General features: G+C 42.2%; 1 long non-coding RNA gene across 1 annotated transcript in view; it reads right to left on the bottom strand.

Moving 5' to 3' along the window:
- Window positions 1-20824, bottom strand: part of LOC146185297 (uncharacterized) — a 601519-nt gene extending 580695 nt beyond the window's left edge. Inside the window, exon 1 of the long non-coding RNA XR_014708281.1 lies at window positions 20666-20824. This is a non-coding gene — a long non-coding RNA (uncharacterized LOC146185297). The remainder of the gene's footprint in view (window positions 1-20665) is intronic.
- Window positions 20825-21889: the final 1065 nt, after the last annotated feature.

Consider the following 21889-nt stretch of genomic DNA (forward strand, 5'->3'; position numbering starts at 1 on the left):
CAAATAAAGTTTGACTTCGGTCTTTATTTTGTAATATTTGGCGCAGGTTTCTTTTGGCGTGTTAATAACATCAGTCATGACGACGCCAAAGGAGAATGGCGAACGCAGTGTCCACCATTGCAAGCACAGCCCTTTGGACGCGGCGCCGCCACGTCCAGTTCTGCCTTGTCTGCAGGGACAAAGCGCGCCCCTACCTTTCGTAGTACATCCGCCGCTTAGTTCACGTTTCCTGGGACCGAAGTAGCTATGAAATATGTCATAAGGTGTGTCCGGCCTGTTGCCATGCTCCGTGTTTCATTGGCGCGGCCGTCATCTGGTCCACCAATGCATAGGTGGGGGCATGTTCAAGCAAGCAAATGGCATCCTGACCGTGTTCCTACAACAAACAGCGTGATGTAACCGCTACGCGCCACGTCACATGAAATGGTCCTCGGGACAGATGCACTCATGCGTTTGGAGGTCAAATGCAGTACAGGTAACGCGGTCAGGTAGATCTTCGAACTTGGTGAGGGTGGACAACCTCGGAGACCCTTACTACTTCCTACTGCGCTGCGTTTTGCGCCGCAGACATTGCTTTTGTTTCTCTGAATGCAGTTGCTTATCGCTCCGTAATTCGAACGTTCGAGCTTCTAAAGGTTGAGACGAAAGAGCCGTAAAAACATTGCCAGCGTGAATGGCAAAATTTCTGTCGCATTATCTGTTATCTCTTTGAAAGAAATTCATCAAATACTAGGAGCTCGTGGGACGTGTACATACGTATTGTGTGATCATTCGTGTGGTGGAAAGCACCTCACCTAGGTGCAACTGCTGGAGGCAATCGGGTAATTATAAATATTTATTATTATATGCACGCATGTATAGATACAGACACGATAGAGTTGGCAGAAATATCGAAGCTAATCAATAAGCGTTAAGTGGCCGACATATGGACGTATAACATGGGGGAAACTGAGCATGCTCTAAAAAATGGATAGGGGGGGGGGGGGGGGGGGTAGGAGCAGCCCTAAAGCAGTGAAGAAGAAATTAGGCATAGGCAAAATCAGAGGTATGCACTAAGGGACAAAGCGGGAAATGTCATTCTTAACAAGAACAAGGCAATCAATAGCCGAAGAGTTCTATCATCATAATCATCATCATCAGCCTGATTATACCCACTGCAGGGCGAAGGCCTCTCCCATATTTCTCCACTTAACCCGGTTCTGTGCTAGCTGCATTCACTTGACCCCTGCGAACTTCTTAATCTCATCCGCCCACCTAACTTTCTGCCGCCCCCTGCTACGCTTTCCTTCCCTTGGAATCCAGTTTGTTACCCTCAGCGACCATCGGTTATCCTCTCTTCGCCCTACATGTCCTGCCCATGTCCATTTCTTCTTAATTTCCACTAGAATGTCGGCAACTTGAGTTATTTCTCTGACCCACTCTGCACGCTTTCTATCTCTTAATGTTACCCCTACCATTTTTCGTTCCATAGCTCTCTGGGTTGTCCTCTACTTAAGTAGAACTCGAGCGAACTTAAGTAGAGTGGTGAGAACTGTTGTATACTGTCCTCTTGAGCGAAGATATAGGAAGCGTGCAGAGTTGGTCAGAGAAATAACTAAAGTTACTAAAGAGTGCTATACGGACCTCTAAAGTAGCTGTAGTAGTCACGACAAACACGAGATTTGCTCCAGTGAAGAGCAATCAGACGTTCCTCCAGTAGCAAAGGAAGAGGTTAAGAAAGCCTTAGACGCTATGAAAGGGAGGAAAGCAGCTGAGGAGGATCACATAATTACAGATTTGTTGAGGGACGGGGGCATATCTTGCTAGGAAAACTGGGCACCTTGTACACGTAATGCTTGGTTTCATCGACGTCACCGGAATCGTGGAAGAACGTTTATGTTATTTTAATGCATAACAAAGGAGACGCTAAGAACTTGAAAATTACAGACCACTCAGCTTAGTACCTTTTACATATAAAGTGCTTACTATGGTGATCGGAACAGAATCACGAAAAATCTTAGGCTACAATCAAGAAATAGATTCAGCAGGTTTTTGAAAACGGACTATACTATCGATGAAATCGATACCATAACCCAGGGGATAAAAATATGCTTGGAATATATCCAGCCCTAATACATAGCATTCATTGATTACGAAAAAGCATTTACTTATTAATAGTCTCGGTAGTCATACAGACATTGCGAAATCAGGGTGTAGACGAGCCGCATGCATAAATACTGGAATATATCTATAGTGACTGCAAAGCAACCATCATTCTGCATAACGAAAGTAACAAAATTCCCATAAAGAAAGGTGTTAGGCAGGAAGGCACGATCTCCCCTGTACTATTGGCAGCTTGCTTAGAGGAAGTATTCAGATGCTTGAAATGGGAGTAGTTAGGGATAAGGGTGGATGCAGAATACCTCAGTAACCTGCGATATGCTGATGGCATTACCTTGTTAAGTAACTCAGCTGATGAAGTGCAAAAGAATGATTGACGACTTAGACCGAAGTATTAGAAAGCTAGGCTTGAACATCAATATTCAGATGACTAAGGTAATGTTGGCAGCCTTGGGAAGTGACAGCAGTTCATAATAGGTAACGAAGCACTGGAAGTGGTAGGCGAATATGTCTACTTGGGACAGGTAGTAACCGCAGATTCAGACCATGAAATTGAAACGAATAGGGAAATAAGGTTTGGATGGAGCGCATACGGCAAGTATTTGCAGAATATGACTAGCAGCTTACCGGAATCGCTCAAGAAGAATGCATACAACAGTTGCATCTTGCCTGTACTAACCGATGGGGCTGAAGTATTGAGGCTAATGAAAAGGGTTCTACTTACGTTGAGGACAACGCAGAGGGCTATATAAAGAAAAATGGTAGATATAGGCGGCTGGTAGAGTGGGTTAAAGAAATAGCTTGAGATAATGACATTCTTGTGGCAATCAAGAAGAAGAAATAGGAATGGGCAGGGCATGTAGTCCGCAGAGAGGGCAACCGGTGGTCGCTGGAGCTAGCACAGCACCGAGTTAATTGCAGAAATATGGGAGAGGCCTTCGCCCTGAAGTGGGTACAGTCCGGCTCATCACATCATCATCATCACTATTATTATTAATATTATTATTATTATTATTATTATAGTCGGCACACACCACAATAGATGGATGTACAAGTGACTAATCATAGCTGCCTCAATTTATGCGCGTGGCACGTGTATTTCCTAATAACATCCCTGTTGTTTCATCACTTGATACATCAAAACGTACCCCAGCAATTACATCTCTTAGTGGGTAACCGCCAAGAAACCATGCACATATTCTTGCTTATTAATTAAACAAACTTTTGGTACCATCAACACAAGGTACATTAAAGACAGCATAGGCTTCAGGTTTCATTTCGGACATCTTCGCAATAAACCAGCCAACGCGTGAGTTCGTTTCAAAAGTAAAATTGTTTTTTTCCGCCTAAAAATGCACAAAACATAAAATGACCCTTCCACCCAAAACATCATTTCGGTCAAATTTATTAAGAGCACTTTAAGTGTTTCTTTAGTTTGCTTTTGACGTTAATGGCTTACAATTGGCGACCTCAAAGCTCCTTTCCCGTGTCAAGTAGTGCAGTTCCCAACAGCGATAATTATGTCCTTCATATCTCATCATCAAGGGCTGTCATGGCTGCATGCTTGCTCAGGTATTTCAAGCATGTGGACGCTACCGTGAATTCTGAACTCATTAAAGTTTTCAAGCAGAACTTTCCCATTCAAAATGAAATGTAAGTGCTAATGAGCGCAGTTAGTAGTTGCTTTTTTGGTTTCGTATACACAGCACGTGTCTTGACTTCTACTTTATAACGACAATAGCAGCATAAGCTGTCAACTGCTCTTGACAGGAGTAAAGAAGCCCTGGGACACTTTATAAGCATATGCTTTTAAAGTCACAACGCAAGATTTATTCCGGCAGACAGTGCTTGACATTAATTACGTTCCGACCCGCAAAATCGAACACTGACCTTCCGACGCACACGACTATGTTCTTGAGAGGTACTGACTGTCAGATTGAGGTCATGAAAGGCAAGTTGCCAAGACCCATCACGGTCGACAACGTAAGAGGTAGGTGTTCGTCATTTCAATCTTTATTTGCTCAGCGACATCCTGTCCACCAATTTCATTCATAATTTGTCAAAACTGACGAAAACAATTCTCTTGTCATTTGCATGAGGGAAACCTCCATTTTTTTTTTCAACCATGTCTGTTTATATTATTAAGCAAAGGTTTGCGTCTATAACTCAGTTCATAATCTTCCGATCTCTGCACTATTTGATACTTTCGTGCACGCATCACCTTACTGCAGTAGTAACAGTTCCTTGTATAAGCGCCACACCCTAGTCGAGACCCTTTTTTCTGCAGGCGAGACCCTTTTTTCTGCAGGCTTAATCTTTCTGGTTTCTTTTGTTCGTTTCAAAAGGATTCTTTAATTCACCCATGCACCAATCAATGAAGCACAGGTGTAACAATGTCGAAGCTATTTGAGGTCATGTGGTGTGAAAGGGTGTAGAAATGTTTACTGATTTTTAGTTAACTACATCTAGCCCGCTAATATATGCAGTAAGCTATACCAGATTTCTATAAAGAGATAGGTACAAGTAAGATACATGCAGTTATTGTGACGCATAAATCCATCTTGAGAAACTGCCAAAAGATTTTAGATGAGCAGCCAAATGCACTTTCTCTAAAATCGGACCCACTGGAATGGCTGAAGCAGTCTTATCAAACCAACATAGGAAAACGACGAAATCAATATTAGATGCGAAGGTAGCTAAAAGCCACTGGGAGCACGGAAAGCATTGGGGACCTTTTTGTGCTTGTCTGTGTGTGGGGTTGATCAGCGTGAAATATTATTTATTCATAGATATAGTTGATTGGAAAGTAAAAAAAAGCAGTCAGTGCTACAGAGAGGACTCCAACCCACGGCCTCCTTGAACTGACCTACCTCTTCGGGAGTCGTAGGTTTATATTCCATCGGCAATATTTTGTTGTTTTTCGTCGACTTTGTGAACAATTATCTGCATGTTTACATTACTATTCCACATTGATCAACACAATAAATATATCCTCTATATATTTTCTTGGTCTCATCGCCTGTTGGCTTCGTTCACATGCAGAAACGCAGGAAATTTGCTTTTCTTGTGCCCAATATGCTCGAGACTCTGGTATTTTGTATGCTTAGTCCCCTGCCCCCTCTAATGTCCAGCCGTGTATAAGGCTGGCTTTTAACAAACGTACAAAAGACCTAGCTTCCAGCCTCAATAAGGATTATCTTTTACCTAAACAGAGGTACGCTCCTCTTTAAAACTCAGTTCCAGGAAAGGGCTTTTTCATAGCGATATTGCAGTGAATATTTTGGGATATTTGGCACGGCACTATTGTTTTCAAGTCATCTTATATGGCATTGGATTTTACTGAAGAGGAAGAATGTTTTGAGAAGAAAAGAATTTCTGTTATTCAACATATCAACCAATCCTCAAAAACTTTTGCGCCTATAGCCAAAGCTGCTTTGGGTCCATAGTCATATAAGCTTGACAGCACAGAACAGACTAGTAATGTAACATTAAGGAAACACTGCTTGTGTCTACAGCATAATATCAAGAAAATTCTTTTTACAGTATATACAAAGTTCTTGGAAATTTTGACCTCGAGCGGAATATCATTCTAGATTTTTGCACCATACAACTGCAACAGTCGCTGTCCATAAATGTTGTGTGGTAATGGAAGATTAAATTTCAGGTGACTTGCATTCTTGGTGTTTCCAGTAGGCAAAGCAAAAACATAAAATATCAGTGGGCAGTTCTTGGACACAGTGTTATAAACTGTTACTGACACTTTGGCCTGAAACACATGCATGAATGGAAGTATTGCAAGGTCTTGATAAAGTGGACGGATTGGCTGGAATCTGTTAGAAAAGGTCATAATACGTAACGCCCGTTTTCGAAGGGATATGATAGGATTCAAATATGCCTTCAAGTTGGAAGTCCATGAGGTGCAACAACAGGCGAGGTGGCTATCAAAAATGGCGCGGTAAATGATTTAAAAACGGATATATCAAAATGCGCTCTAGTTCTAAGCAAAGCATAACATGATGATGCTCATTTTGGGGTTATATGCTCAATGTGTGGTTTCCAGTTCGGGCTATAGTGCAACACAACACCTATGTAATTTGTGTCAACATCTTCCAGCAGACAGCTGTTGAAATAAATTTTTAGTAAATGCGTGTCAATATGCCTGCATTCAGAACGAAATGCAGTGTACTTGGTTATAGAGGTGTTAAGTGTTAAACAAATTTTCTTAACCACACTGACGAAGTTGCCAGCTCAGTCTTCACGACGTAGCCTATTTCGTCCAATGTATTCCCCGAAAAAACTAGTGCAGTATCGCCCGCATACATGACGGTTTCAGATGCCCACCTAATTGAGGGTAATTCATTAACATAAATCGAGAACAGAATTGGCCCTAAAACGGACCCCAGAGGTACTCCTGTCAAACCTTTTAGGCGTGAGGATGAAAACGGGTTTACACAAAAGTACTGTTGACGGTTACTTAGCAACCCATACTACAGTAATTTGAATAAGACTGAATGCGCTAGGGTATCGAAAACCCTCTTAAGATTCCGAAATATAACAACTGTTATATTACCACTGTACAATGAAGAGCAGACTGCGATCTATAACCGCTGTCGCGGTTGACCTTTGAAGGTCTCAAACCTTGCTATGCACAAGTAATTATATAATTGTCATTCAAAAATGTTTGTAGCAAAACTAATATTACTTTCTCAAACACAGGGCACCCATCATGCTTAGCACCGATCATCATAATCATAATCATCACCATCATCATCCTCAGCCTGACAATACCCACTGCAGGGCGAAGGCCTCTCCCATATTCCTCCAATTAACCCGGTCCTGTGCGAGCGGCATCCACTTGACCCCTGCGAACGTCTTAACCTATTCCACCCACCTAATTTTCTCCCGCCCCCTGCTACGCCTTCCGTTCCTTGGAATCCAGTTTGTTGCCCTAAGCGACCATCGGTTATCCTTTCTTCGCGCTACATGTCCTGCCCATGCCCATTTCTTCTTCTTGATTTCCACTAGAATGTCAGTGACTTGAGTTATTTCTCTGACCCACTCTGCCCGCTTCCTATCCCTTAACGTTATCCCTACCATTTTTCTTTCCATCGCCCTCTGCGTTGTCTTCAACTTAAGTAGAACCCTCTTTGTTAGCTTCCACATTTCTTCCCCATAGTTGAGTACAGGCAAGATGCAACTGTTGTATATTGTCCTCTTGAGCGATACCGGTAAGCTGCTAGTCATAATCTGCGAGTGCCTGCCAAATGCGCTCCATCTCAATCTTATTCTTCTTGTTATTTCCTTTTCATGGTCCGGATCTGCAGTTACTACCTTTCCTATCCAGACATATTCGCATACAACTTCCAGTGCTTCGCTACCTAACGTAAACGGCTGTTCCTTCCCTAGGCTGTTGAGCATTACCTTAGTCTTCTGCATATTGATTATTAGGCCTACCTTTCTACTTTTCCTGTCTAGGTCACCCATCATTTTTTGCAGTTCATCTCCTGAGTTACTTAGCAAATTGATATCCTCAGCAAATCGCAGATTACTGAGGTATTCTTCATCTACCCTTATCCATAACTGGTCTCATTCCAAGTCTCTGAATACTTCCTCTGCGCAAGCTGTGAATAGTACTGGACACATCGTGTCTCCTTGCCTAACACCTTTCTTTATGGAAATTTTGTTGCTTTCTTTATGGTTGCTGTGCAGCCACTATATATATCTTCCAGCACTTTCACGAACGGCTTGTCTGACCCTGATTTCTTAATGCCTGCATCACCGCCGACGTTTCTACCGAGTCAAATGCTTTTTCGTTATCAATGAATGCTATGTGTAAGGGCTGGTTATATTCCGAACATTTTTCTATCACCTGGTTAATGATATGGATATGATCGATAGTAGAGTATGGTTTCCGAAACCCTGCTTGATCCCATGCTTGATTGAAATCTAAGGTTTTCCTACTTATATTAGCGATTACCTTAGTAAATACCTTACAGGTAACAGACAGTAAGCTGATTAGTCTGTAATTTTTATGGTTCTTAGCGTCCCCTTTCTTATGAATGAGAATAATGCTTGCGTACTTCTATGATTTCGCTACTTCCGATCACACCAGGTACTACATATACATGGTGGCCAGTGTTTCTTGCACGATATCCCCCCCCCCCCCCCCCATCCTTCAACATATCTATAGTTATCTGATCCTCTGCAGATTCTTTCCCCCTTTTCACAGTTTCTATTGCTTTCTTAATCTCGTCCTTCTTCACTGGTGGAACATTTGACTGTCTTTTTGCTACCGCCAATCTCATTACGGTCCTCACTACTTTGGCTACTGTATAGATCCGTATAGAACTCCTCGGCTACTTTGACTATCTTCTGAATATTCGTGATCAAGTTGCCCGCCTTGTCCCTTACCGCATAGATCTGATTTTTGCCTATGCCTAATTTCTTCTTCACCGCTTTAAAGCTTCTCCCGTTCTTTACAGCATACTCAATTTTCTCCTTGTTATACTTCCTTATATCGGCCACTTTGCGCTCAATGATTAGCGTTCATATCTCTGCCAATTCTATCTGGTCTTTCGGATTGGAAGCTTTCATACTCTGGCGTTTCTTAATCAAATCTTTCGTCTCCTTAGACAGCTTACTGGTATCCTCTCTAACTATTCTACCGCCTACTTCTACAGCGCACTCGGGAATGATATCTCTGAAATTATTGTTTATTGCTTCTGGGGTAATGTCGCCATCCTCGGTTAGAGCTGAAAATCTGTTCAGTAGCGAGATCCTGAACTCTTCTGCCCTCCGCCTTACCACTGTTTCGTTGATGGACTTCTTTCTTACTAATCTGTTGCATTCCTTCTTCAGATTTAGACTAATTCGGGACCTCACCATCCTGTGGTCACTGCATCACCCTTTCCCGATTACCTCTACATCTTGCATAATGGCGGCGGTTGAACGCAGTATGAAGTCAGTTTCATTTTTAGTCTCCCCGTTAGGACTCTCCCCTAATAACTTCCCCCTGCTATTCCTAGAACCAATGACATGGTCACCTACTGCCTGGTCTTCTGCCTGCTTGGCATTGAAGTCGCCCATTAGTACAGTATACATGTTTAGGCAACAGCGCAAAAGGACAGAGACAAGTGGAAGGAGGTACACAACGACGACGCTGAACTTACAACTGTCTTTATTAGGAAAAACACAGATCAATATATACTCTGCTCAATCAGCGCACATGCGCAAAGTCAAAAAACATGCGTCAAACCCAGACGTACTTATCAGGATAAAATCAATTTCAAATCGACATGCGTGTGCAATGAGCCTTTAACCTTTGTGAAGTAGGCTCATTTCTCTGGCTGATAAAGACACGGATGGTGTGCTGACACACCCGTCTGTTTTTCTGATGATATGGAAAGCCTCAGCCAGCTCTCTTGTGCTCCGGTCATTATGCTCAAACAACGCTTCTTGCCCTTTTGCGCAGTTGCCTAAACATGGATGATCACCAACTAGCCCAAACCTCCGTTCTGGTACAGTATACTGCGTTTTTACTTTTCGAATTGTCGATTCTAGATCTTCGTAGAAGCTTTCAACTGCCTGGTCATCATAACTACATGTAGGTACATAGGCCTGTACAACCTTCGGTTTATACCACTTATTAAGCATAACTACGATGCCTACCACCCTCTCAACAATTCTATAGAATTCATCGATATTGCTCGCTATATACTTATTGACAAGGAAACCTACTCCTACTTCTTGCCTCTCCGGTAAACCTCGATAACACAGTACGTGCCCATCCTTCAGTGCCCATCTCTTCCTATAGCATTGCGCAAAACGTTCAAAGGTTACGGGCTAAATTTTAATCAGCAGCCCTTTCCCCTATTCAGGAACTCTATCATCACTACTATTTTCACCCAGAAATCAGCATAATGAGTGCACCAACGAAAACTGCAACTCTCAATGGCGTCCAGCTATTTGTCTTGCGACAGCCGCTAGCCTTCTTTCTGGAAAACGGTTCCCAAAGTAAATGCGTCATCACGTTTTCTCTCCCAAAAAACTTTCTTTTAAGGTTTACTTTGGCCTGAAAGGCATTCAGTTCTTTTATATGTACAAACCATAACGAGCACCTGAATATGCATAGTTAAGGCTAGAATATAGTATACACTACTAAACTAACGCCAGATATAACCTTTCCTTCTGTTACTTCAAGGGAACTTCGGTAGGCTTTCTAACTAGACGATTACGCACTGGGAGCGCACAGAAAACGTTTTTTTTTTCTTTCAATTTACTGGAACGTGATGAAAGATAAAAAATGTTCTTGTTATCAAGTTTGTTTGACAGCGCCACATGTTCTGCATTTTGAAGATTTATTCCGATTATTCAGCAATCGTTTTGTAAATACCATTCGGCAGCAGTAAAGTTCTTGAACTATTGCTGAGCTTAAAGTTTGCGACTGCCTATGTTCTTCATGTTTCGCGCGTTTGTTACCATTAACAAAAGAGCTAACAAAATTGTTGCTTGCTTCTTTGGCGCGCATCGGTGTTAGAGAATGCACAGGGCATCAAATCTGTTTAAAAATCTAGCTGCTGCTCTCTTTTTACATTTGATAGAGAAAATCTAAATAATCCTTCATATTCCTCATACTTTTCTCTTTCTTATATGAAAATTGTGGTGATGAATTCTTATATTTCATTGCAGGCTATCGTCATGAAAAGTAATAATAAATTTAATTACATGCTCGATAACTTCATATTGCAGGTGCGCCTAGAAGCGGCTAGATCAAAAGGAAGAATACCGTAACAAGCGATCGACAGAGAGGGAGTTTATATGCTTCGTAAATAAAGATTAGCCCATTTGACCAGGGACAAACCATATAATTTTGAAACAAAGTGAACCATGGGGTAGTAACAATCTGCTGAAGAGAGCTTTCAACAGCAGCCGGCATGCTGCCTTATCGTCGTGTTTGTAGCACATGAAAGGATGTTATGCTTTTTAAGTGATCACTATCGGTGTCGCCAAACAGGGCTTTACAATTTATCTAAAGCGCGATGTGCTGAGATTTGTCTCGAATGATTGCAGCTAAGCGCAACTGTTTCTGTATTGTTACTGTTGTTTTTTCAGTTTTGTTTCCCCTGTTTATCTAGATGGCCCTTCCAACATTAAATTGACCATTGCCAAATGCTGTAGGCATTTGTTGTTTTACGACCAATGGGCACGCTGGCAGCTATCGCCGCTGTCAAGTTCCTAATTCTTTTGTGGGCGAAAGTCAGCCCATATAAAGAGCTTAGTTCAATGCAACCCTGGTCTCCCTGTTCTCTGCCTAATGTATTGTCACGATCACGTGATATCTAGTGAAGGGGCTAGGTATCGATCCCAGCAAGTCCACCAGATGACACTAGGCTTTCCTCATGGCCGATGAGCCAATTCAGAACGTTTAACTCAACGATGCGCATGTCGTTTGACAAAGCCGTCGCTTACACCTTTATAGTTTCATCTCATATATGCACAAAAATGTCTTGAATAATCTAAAGTAAATGTACAGGAAACGCTCTCTATTCTCGGCCCATTTCGCAATGCGTAGCTGAGTCGCCTAGTTTGATTTACATGAATGTGTTTAAGAAGATATTGAAGTTCTGGGGTCCTTATAATTTACCACAAAAGAAATAATGTTACATATCTTAACACTTGTTTTCTGTAGTTTTTTCGTTAGAAGGACTTTGCCGAAGTCTACGGAAATACTGCTCCCTACCTGCATTTCTACATTTTCGAAGATGGCGCAAATTATTTTACCTGGAGCAATATGTATATGGAACATATGTAGTTTGCCCACAACAGGCTTTTTATTACGTTTATCATTATGATTAACTAAGCTGAGTTATCATCCGAGTGACAACTGATTACTCAACTACTGTGTCAGATACAACTATATTTTCCCACAATGTTCCATTCTCGTCACTCTGACTCCGGGCTACTGTCGACTATGATTTGACGCCAGTCAACAGGAATTGCGCCACTAATATATCATTCCTCAAGGAGACTAAAGATTAAACCGTGAGCCGATTTATTTTTCTTGTGATGTGAATCTCTTAATGTTTTATTTCGGCCTGAATTATTTCAGTCGTTCAAACTGCGATTTTTGCGACTCCTTAATAAAGAAAGAAAGAAAGAAAGAAAGAAAGAAAGAAAGAAAGAAAGAAAGAAAGAAAGAAAGAAAGAAAGAAAGAAAGAAAGAAAGAAAGAAAGAAAGAAAGAAAGAAAGAAAGAAAGAAAGAAAGAAAGAAAGAAAGAAAGAAAGAAAGAAAGAAAGAAAGAAAGAAAGAAAGAAAGAAAGAAAGAAGCGCTATGTGAGAGTACTACCCTTTGTCAAAAGTAACCAGGCTACCTTGACGGTGCAAGAAGCATACTGGTGTGAGCAGATGAAATGCAATTTTCCCTACTAACCGGTTCACTCCCGCTTGTATTGTAACCGGACTGACATAAACCTGCGTGCTGTCCTTCCTCATGTGAATCACCAAAAATTGGCGAGTAGTATGTGATGTGAACGCTGTCATGTCTTCAGAACGCTCTGTTGCAAAGCAAAGGCACTAAACATGACCAAAAGGGCCATTTTCTGCTCTGTGATAAGCAATGCGAAGCTTGTATGCGTAACCTCTCTACTGGCAAACCTTTCGCATTTTATTTCAGCGCACCACTAATGTTACTTCGAAGGAGAAAGGAAAGTTTGTGACACCCTAAACGCTTAGAAAAATCAAAACAAATGTGTGAAACCGCGCACACAAATCAATGCATCTTTATATTGCGTCATCATCTTCCCTTCTCTCCGACCAATAAATTAAAAGCTTTAAATCTTTTCGGTTTGCATGAAATTGGTGATCGCCTCTTTAATGAATGAACCTGGATACGAAGAATTCTCTGAGCATTATGACCTAATTATTGCCGACTATTAACGGAGAGTAGCCCCGCGAAACAACTATTACTGTCTTCCTTATTGAACGCAGCAAATTACATTTGTAGGCTATGTAGAGAGAAAAGAGGGATTGATCTCGTGTTTCCTGATTAAATTAAAGGTTCTTAGATTGAAGTAAAGAGGCCATTTGCCTCTTGATAATTTCACATAATTGAACACGTAATATAATCTGATCTTGATTAGAGAAATTTAGCATACGCATTTGTAAAAGCCTTAAAGTCGTAAACTATTAATGGTGATGGTGAAAGTATATAATTTTGGTTGCCTTAAAATTTCACGGTGAAATCAAAATATCTTTGCCGCCACTCAGGAAGTGAAGAAAATGATGAATTTTCGTCCGTACATTTTTGGTCACGTAAATTTGACCAGCCTGATCATTTTATTAGTTCTGTTCACAATCCGAGTTTATTGACTGATGCTGAGGTGCCGTGCATGAGGGCAAATAAAAAAGATAAAAGATAAAAGGCAAAAAGTAAGCCTCACATATTCTTGCTATAACTCAATCGGCTTCGGAAAATTTCATGAGTACTTCGGGAGCAATATGCTGCAAGCAGAACACAAATATGTCGCTATTCGACTCTTGGAAGAAGGCAGCAAAGCAGGTAACAAAACAAAACACAAGAAGCACACACAAACACAAGGACAACGCTGCACTGACAACTATACTGACCAGAACCCGCACATCTTATCCCCTCACTTCACGTCTGCAACCAACTTCCTTATCTTAAGCGGCCTGCCGGTGTGCGAAAAAAATCTAATTCCTTTTTCAACAATACCACTGAAGGCATACTGACACATTCGTCACCCGAGTCCCTGATTGCACATGCTTTAAAAATTTCCCTTGCTAACGTATCCTTAATCCATTGTGAAGGTCAGCAGGACATTTTTGTTGCGAAGGCTGCATTGACGTCGGCTCTCAACAAATACTGCGACCACCGTGTCAGAGAAAGTTTTTTAAGCCAGACTCAGAGGCTTGTGGAGGCAGGGTATCCTGAGTATCCGCTTTGTAGCATAATAGAAAGCCTTGTCCTGCCGATCAAGCGGAGGATAAGAAAAGAAGACTTTACTCAAAGAAATAAGTGGCCAGCGGTACCATATATTCATGGCTCGAACCATAATTTGATGAAGATTGTTCACAGACACGGCGTCCGGGTTATTCCAACGGCACCAAACAGACCAAAAGGGATGTGTGTGCGGGTGAACAACCAGGACTTCCAAGCCTAGATGCAAAACTTCGCGCCGGACAAGGTACTACAATTTTATTCAGGGAATTGTTTATCAGATTCTTTTGCATTGTGGAAAAACATACATTGGACAAACAGGAAGATATATCAATGACAGGATTAGAGAGCAGGCTACGGCGATATTGGAGAAGTCTAGTAGTAATCTCGCAGTGCACTGCAAAGACTGCGTTACTTGTAGAAACCAAAAATGTCCAGCTGACATTCACAATGTTCAAGTATTGAAAAGAATAAGTTAGCAAGAGAAATTTTTGAAGCGTGTGCAATCAGGGGCTCGGGCGACCAATGTGTCAGTATGCCTTCAGTGGTATTGTTGAAAAAGGATTTAAATTTTTTGCACACACCGACAGGACGTTAAAGATAATGGAGAAATTGGCTGCATACGCGAAGTGTAGGGAGATGCGCGGGCTCTGGTCAATATAGTTGTCAATGCAGCGTTGTTCGTGTGTTTTTGTGCGCTTCTTATGTTTTGTTTTGTTACCTGCTCTGCTGCCTTCTTCCAATAGATGTGTGACCAACTAGCTGAACGTTCAACTCTATCGTTGCTATTTGACATTTGATATTGCCTCTCTACCAAAGTTTAGGAGTGAGTATCGGGCTAAAATAACATACGTTCCTTCTTTACTAGTGTTCCACATTTGTTTAATTCAAGCTGCATTACTAAAAGGCGAAATTATTCATACTTACTCCTATCTGAAGGGCCATATTTTGTTTCATACTGGGGCGCATATTACATACCCCTATCAGCTGTACTTTCCTCTTAGTTGCGTATTCATATCTGCACAAGTTGAATACGCAATGTTTGGCTATCTGCTACTTTATAATCAGTATTAGAGCGCCGCTTTCCCGACAATTCACAAGTTGTTCCGCGTACCATAGAAAAGCAAAATATTTGGAGTTCATTCTTATGAAGCTCCTTTAACTTAGTTCAATTGGAGCCTATAATTCTTATCAAGATGTGGTTTTCTTCATCTCATCATCTCAAATAACCAGCTCGGAAACCTCATTCTACACCTACTCAAATCGTTCACACTAAGCAATGTCCGAAATGACCCATTCTGCGTGATCCAGATGGCATCTATAAAGGTTTGCGAAACATCAGTATTTCATTTGAAAACTAGGCTTCTTAGGAGAAGTCGATTAGAGTATTCTTAAGCTTCCTTTGAAATCTTTCAACGCCTGATTATCATGGCGAGAAGGCGAGCAAGTAGACGACCTTATTTCGCAGCGAACTTGCTCGGCAAAGGCGATGTTCTCGAGATTCTATAACGTCGATTTTTGGGGTTGTAGGGTAGCAGCAGTTTTTTGGTGAAAAATAAATTACCGAGATGTATCTGGTCACAGTTTGCGCTTAGATGCCGGCCCTGCCAAGCCCTGACTATAAAGGTGCCCGTCTGTAACCATAGTTAGAGCCGTTTTCGAGGAGCTTAATTTCCTATATTCTGCCTTTTAGTTAGCTTTTACTAGTACCGTGAATTTCTTTCAGTGTCCATAAAATTTTGCAATCTATTCTTTTCTTACATCTTTTTCACCTACATACCCTGTTGCCTCTTTTTTTTCCATAGTAGGCAAAGAGTGTAAGAGTAGCTCAATTACAGAAAACACGAGATTTTTCCCATAGCTTCTCTGCGCAGATTAAACACGATGTCAGACCTTTTTTACGAACGCACAAACTGAATTGAATTTGCTCACCCCGGCACGTGCCGTTCAGTTTAAGAGGAATTAAATATACACATTCTGAACTGTCGACCAAAGATAGCAACCAAGCTGTTAACACACGCCGCGCGTACACTGTAAACATACAACGCTGTTCCTATAACATTATGGGGGCTTAGGGAAATCCGCAAATAACATCCTCATGAAGAGGCATCAGTTCAGAAAAATTTATGAAATGCTAGTTACGGACATCCCATAACTGAATAAAAAGAAATGAATAAAAGGAAAGATTAACAGCGCTGACAAAAGACACTCACAAATAGGCAACACAGGACAGGCGCTGACACTCCAACTTCTTTCTCACATTCTCTCTCATGTGAAACACTCTTCTTTCACTATCACTTTCCGCTTGCCCTTACGGCCCAGTTAAAGAGTCCAACGAAAGGTGTGACAGATACTGCTCCTTTAGTTTTTTAGAAGCTAATTTACAATATTACAATATACCACATTTATTTGAATCTATGCCAATCGATTTTCTCAAAATACGAAACTCTTAGCTGGGCTGAATGTTCAGGACCTATATTTAATTCCGAATACATGGAAACGCATTGAACCCTTAAATAGGTGGCGTGCGGGTGGTGTCACCCCTTACGGGTGGTGTCAGCCCGCCTCCCTTCCTTCCCCTCCCCCACAACACACACACACCTTCGATCTTGAACAGAATTCAGCACTGTACGATTACAGCTAAAACTCGAACGAGGTTTGACGCTTCAATTTTGTGAAAGCACATTCGTCCTTATGTCTACGTCACGCGAAAGCTGCAAAAAATTAAGGCATGTGTACTGCATAAGTTACGGAACTTAAGAAGGGCGGAATGGGAAAGGGTTGAAGTGGGCTAAATATGAACAGCACTTGAAGTACATAATAAGGGAACACGATATATTAAGCGCAGATCTTACGGCATAACTGAAATTTCGTAACAGTTCGCACTTTTTCCAACGGCACATGTGGCGCTAAACTCAGGCCCTTGTACATCGTCCCAGATGTCTACCGGGGGCGCCTGACCGACATATTGAAGGCTGCTCTCGCGAAAACTGGCACAGACGTCGCGATCATGCTTGGCGAAATGAATGCAAGCTGTATAGCCTCTTCACATCTGCCCCAACGGACCTTTTAAGGGCCTGGAGTAAACATTTTATCCCGTCTGGCTATCGAAACGTGCGAGCTAACTCAAACAGGTCACATCAAGCACTGTTCGGAGTGGTTACCAGCTAGACTTCTCCAGCCGGGCATGACATCCTGCCCTACGTAACTGTTGTCGTTCTCAAATTTCATATTTTCGTCACTTTGCGTTCGATTCTAGAAAATACTTCTTTTTCTTATGCCTTCAGCATTCGGGTGTCGGCATGAAATAGAGGGAGGATGGTGCTACTGACTAAATTTACGAATATAAAGTTTAATGCATGAGCTTGGAAGAATAAAAGTTATGGTTAACGTCTTCATTTTATGTAATCAAGCGACATAATTTTCTAAAGCTCACCTCAACCAGCTGCCGTGAACGCACGGAGGAACTGCCATTTCTGAAAATTTTCTATTCAGAACACTGTAATGCGTATTTTTCATTGCGAGAAGGAAAAAAAATATTGCGTTAGAAGCTACGCAAACTTGGCAGCGAGCACGAGCAGATAGAGCTCTGGACCGGCTCTGAATCACCACATGAAAACGACTGCATTAGACAGTTACAATGTTTTACCGAACCACTCCGGCCAACGATAAGATAACTAAAGATGCTCTGAAGGACGAGCCTGTGTGATGAGGTGAGTAGCCGAAGACACTGAGGCTGTGAAAACTGCTGAGACTGCCTTCAAAAGCAGTTTTCTCATCATTTAATGGTTCTGTGCGGCATTTCTTCGGAGGGAGGGATTTGGCTGGGGCAGCGGTTATGCCGAGGGATAGAACAATAAGGCCTTCTAAATGAGTTTAATTGCCCTGTCAGCAACGCTCACATGCAGGCGTATAATAATCTTGGCGGCGCGGAAAAGTTTCCACCACCAGTAGAGAGTGCCGATCTGCAATGCTTCCACCTAAGCTTAACCATGCATGGAGAGCGCAATTTCTGGAAAGAAGATCACAGATGCACGTCAGAAGAAGAACAAAACCCATTTAAAATCCGCCTCAAAAGGAGTGCGTATGTAAAAGAGCACAAAAAACAGATAGTAATATGCCCCACGCGCGCCACCCTAACTCCTTTTGACGTCGTATTCAGAGACGCACATGAGTGGTTTCTTCACAGGGAAAAGAGCCGCGCAGAATGCGTAATCGGATGAACTGTGAACACGTTCTGTTCCCGCTGACGAATCTGTTTGCCGTTTACATTGCAACAGAGATTTTTCGCACCAAGTAGCATTGTTATATGAGCATATCCTTTAAGCCTTCTGCGTACATCCAAGGTATGATGTTGCAATCTATTTTATACTGCATGTTTTCTTTCATGCTTTCTTCTCTTTTTTCAGATTACATGTACTTATTTATAGCGATATACCTTTTAATGCCAAACAAGTATTCAAACAGTGGACACTCATCTAAAACGCACATTATAACCCTGGCAGAAACTAGTATCGTAACCTCTATTATTTATACCAAACGAAGCACAAGAAAAAGATTTTCGGCATGACAAGTAAAAGGACCGAGGCTTGAGGGAACTTTATCTCGTTGTATCTTTTCTTTTTTCAATGTTTAAACAAAGTCACGCCATTTCACAATACAGAACGACGGCTGCCATGCATCTTCCCAAAGAACAGCGCATCAAGTGCTGACGGTCTGGGCTTAATCTTTGTTGTGCTAATGCCTGTGAAAACTTTTTTCTTTAGTGCGCTTGTAACAAAACATGCCTGATTGATAGGTGCGGGATAATATTTTTGTTTACACGTATATGGAATGCACACGAAAAGTATGTGGTCATTCTAATCAAATCCCCCACTTGTGTTTTTCTAAAGCAGCGTCGACAAGTTTGCTGAAGAGTTATATGTATGAGCTACGAGTGTCCTTATGTCTACGCTGACAACAATTCCATTGGTTTAATGCAACTAAGCCTAGTATGGTAGGTGTAGATGGCATTGTCGCTATAATAAGCGCTGTATTTAAAAGAATGTTTGTTGACAGATTGTATGCAGTGCTGCAGGAATTACTGTCACAGCAATATGTTACTAAAGCGTAGGTCTTTTTTGAAGTTCACTGAGATGCAAGCAGCTCATTTTCACCAGCTAAATGACAAAATTCAGGGGCCTAATTTGAACTATTCCTAGGTTACCAAATTCTAGTAAGGTTGGCGCAGCATTCGATGCTTAATCTTGTGCTTACCAAGATACTTTGTTGGGCGAGTTGGTAAACATCCATTATTAATTTAAACAACGCGAATAAAAGGAGCCACAGTACAAGCGCTTGTACTGTGGATCCTTTTTATCTTGTCCTGTGTCTTCTTGTTCGCGCTGCTTAAATTATTAATCTTGTGCATTACTCATATAGAAGGAACAACACAAGAGAAGTTGCCAGTATATAGGAGACCTTTATGTATTTGTTTCTGCTTCTGAGCCTCATACTGCAAGAAACAGGAAGTCTAGCGTCTAGTCTCTGCATATTTATAAGCATCTCTTGTATGCGGTGTGTCAACCAATCAGACAAGGAATATGGGGCCCAACTGAGCTCCTCCTTTAAAGAGACGGGGACACCAAATTTTTTGTGCTGCACTTTTCTACTGTACGTAGCGGTCCTGTAAGTACAAGATACGATGTTGAAAGCACAAAATCGCACCACATTATTTATTATTGTATTATTAGTACGCAGCAATTTCAGTTCGCCTTTGTCAGGTTTTCACTTGACATCAAAAATCAGAAGACATAACATTGAAATGTCACATGAACCAAAAACTCGTGACGTCGACGAGTAGGTGCGTTGTGTACTATGTTTTCAGTGTGGGCTTATGGCGGAGTCACACTGCGGAAACAGCTGGTCAACTGCGTCCACAAACTTGATGTTTGCGTCGTGTTGGTGATCCTGTCACGCCATGCCAACACGAACAATTCAGAAATATGCCTTTGTCCCCCGTCAACATCTTGATCGATCGCCAGCGTGCTCTCCCACAGTTGGGCAGCACGGTATCACACCATGGAAACAAGTTGCTTGTAGCCGAGCCGATGACGGCAGCCGCTCGCTTCGCTAAAATTTCGACGCACTTCGTAAGCTATCCGAGGGGCTGAGAAAAATCGAATAGCGGAAGAGACTCTTGTTTAGTCTAAACTTGCTTTTACAATGAAGGAGGGAGCGTAAATTCTCGCGAGGTTTTAGTTTGCATAGCGCTGAGGCAACGCTTTCATTCCCCCTTTTGAGTGCGCCTTCATCATGCGTGCGAATCTGGAGATCACGGAGAGAAAATGCCTGATTTTAGCGAATGAAGAGAGTAATCCATTAATAGTTTTTTCTACAGTTACCTCAGATCGACAATTGCTTACATCACAAGAGGCGCGTACTATTGTCAAGAATCACCAGCGTGACACTATGCACCGAGCAATGCTGCAAGCGGTCTTCGACAGTCGTCGACGCTACTTACGTTGAGCAAATTAGGCCGATTGAAGACGGTCGCCGGACACGAGTCTTATCAAGCCTATTATTTTGTATGATGGGCTTCCTAGTAAATCGGTAACGGATGACTAACCTTTATTGCAGCGTTGACCTGTTCTGAAGTGCAGTCCGACAAAACCGACGATCGTGTAGGCAGGCAGAGAAAGCAGCGCAGTTCGTCGCCTGGCGCATCGGCGGGAGGCACTGCTGTCGAAAGCTCCTTACTTGGGCAGGCATGCTCCTCTTGCACAAATCTATCCGTCACCACCGAAATTCTAAATAGGCCTTTTTAAGACCTTCTCTACCATCAGCGGATATCACGAAGAGCGGATGAGCGATAAACAATCAGCCAATGAATCTGCGCGTACGGGCTTGGGTAAAGTAGCGAAAGGAAACCAGGTGACTTGACAAGATCCGCTCTCGCGCTTTCATCTGCGGCCACATTATTGCTCATCTGTTGTCGTGACGTAGGCTGCTGGGGTGCGCTGGCGTTTTCAAGATCTCGGTTGTGACAATCTATCCGGCAGTCCTGATAATATTTGCCTGTTCAGGTACTAAGCCAAGGAGCGCTATTTTACTGCCCCACCCGTACACTCCGATCTCGGCTACTGCGGCGACCGTCGACAACGTCTTCCGGCGACCATCGCCGCGCCGCGGTGGCAGCTTTCGTGACATTTAGTCAATGAAAATGGCCATCAAGTATATAGCTTTAGCTAGAGTGGCTAAAGGGAGCCGCCATGAGGTCCGTGCGTTAAAACTTTTAAAAGGCTGACAGGCTGATGTTCATAGGAGCGCAGTGCGAGAGCCGAAAGGAGCCGACCAGCAACAGTAAGGTTGGTTGCGCTGATGGCGTCTTTTGCGTCAAAAAGTCTGAAATGTCACCAATATTTTATTAGGCATTTTTTCAGCGAATCTACGTCACAGGCAACACGCTAGCGATCGGCACAGACTGCGAGAGTGAGCATTTTCACAAACTTTAAAATAGGATTAAATATTTCCAATGCCTCCCTTGTGTGAATGAAGAAACCGCGTTAATGGCTCAGGTGAACGGATTCTCTTGCCCATTGTCGTTCACCTACTCACTCCTCAGCGACAATAGAAATAGCAATCTACCAAGCCATTGACAATTTAAGCTGTTGGTTCAATTGTCCCGCTGTTTCGCAGTTCGCTGAATTTTTGCGACATGCAATTTTGAGCACACCAATGATAATTCAAGTTCTTTGATCTATATATACGCACATGACTGGTTTGATGCATGATTGCAAGATGACATTTCATCTCTTATCATGGTACTATTGTAGCGTGTTAGAGACTAGAC

This window comes from Amblyomma maculatum, chromosome 6 (assembly GCF_055883805.1).
Source record: "Amblyomma maculatum isolate TAMU_Amacu chromosome 6, ASM5588380v1, whole genome shotgun sequence".
Classification (NCBI taxonomy): Eukaryota; Metazoa; Arthropoda; class Arachnida; order Ixodida; family Ixodidae; genus Amblyomma; species Amblyomma maculatum.